The 964-nt window shown below is 45.4% G+C and overlaps 1 protein-coding gene across 3 annotated transcripts in view; it reads left to right on the top strand.

Moving 5' to 3' along the window:
- Mapkapk5 (mitogen-activated protein kinase-activated protein kinase 5) overlaps positions 1-964 on the top strand; it is a 26,346-nt gene that overhangs the window by 19,317 nt on the left and 6,065 nt on the right. The window lies entirely within an intron of this gene.

The following is a 964-nucleotide window of genomic DNA, read 5'->3' on the forward strand; positions in this document are numbered from 1 at the left end:
TCTCAAGATTGTGAACCCAGGGTTGCTGTGTTAAATTCAGGACCGTAAGTGGTCAGCTCCTGCTGTGCCTGTCTACCTTCTCCCACCTTATCTTCTGTTTGTCATGTTTTGTTTGCTTTTTTTTTGTCTTGTTTTGTTTTGAAATAGGATCTTATTCTAGCTCTCGCTGGCCTAGAACTCACTTTGTAGTTGAGGCAGGCCTGAGATCTGTGGCAATCCTCCTGCCTTAGTTTCTTGAGTGTTGGGATTACAAGTGTGCACCTCCATGCCCTGTTGTGTCTTTCTTGTATATAAGCCAGCCATCAGGGATGGATGTGATGCTAGGACTTTAACTGGGATCCCAGGTGACACTGACCTTTGGCCTTTCATTTCTTTACACTGTTGAAGTGTGTGGTGTTAGGCTTAGGGCCACTCCCAGCCTATTCTGCCAGGTGGCTGCTCTGAAAGTATTAAACTGAGGAATCAGTTTAATACTTAAAAGTATTAAACTAAGAATTAGGGATATCAGGGGCTGGAGTGATGGCTTGGTGGTTAAGAGCACTGACTGTTGTTGCAGAGATAGTTTCTTAGTACCAACATGGTGGCTCCTAACTGCCTGGAACTTCAGTTCCATGGGGCTTAGTGCTCTCTCTGGCCTACTCAGCACTGCACACATGACACATGTGTACAGATAACATGCAGGCAGACACTCAAATATAACATAAAAATGAATATTGGAAAGAATTAGGTGGGCAGTGGTTGGTGGCTCAAGCCTTTTATTCCCAGCACTCAGGAGGCAGAGACAGGAGGATTTCTGTGAGTTCAAGGCCAGACTGGTCTACCAATTGAGTTCCAAGATAACCAGAGCAACATAAACGCTGTCTTGGAAAACCAAAAAGAAAAAGAGAATAGGGCTAGCGACAGTGCATGAGAAGGAGCCAGTGCAGACTGGGTAGTGACAGTGCATGAGAAGGAGCCAGTGCAG

The sequence above is a fragment of the Microtus ochrogaster genome, chromosome 2, assembly GCF_000317375.1.
Source record: "Microtus ochrogaster isolate Prairie Vole_2 chromosome 2, MicOch1.0, whole genome shotgun sequence".
Taxonomy (NCBI): domain Eukaryota; kingdom Metazoa; phylum Chordata; class Mammalia; order Rodentia; family Cricetidae; genus Microtus; species Microtus ochrogaster.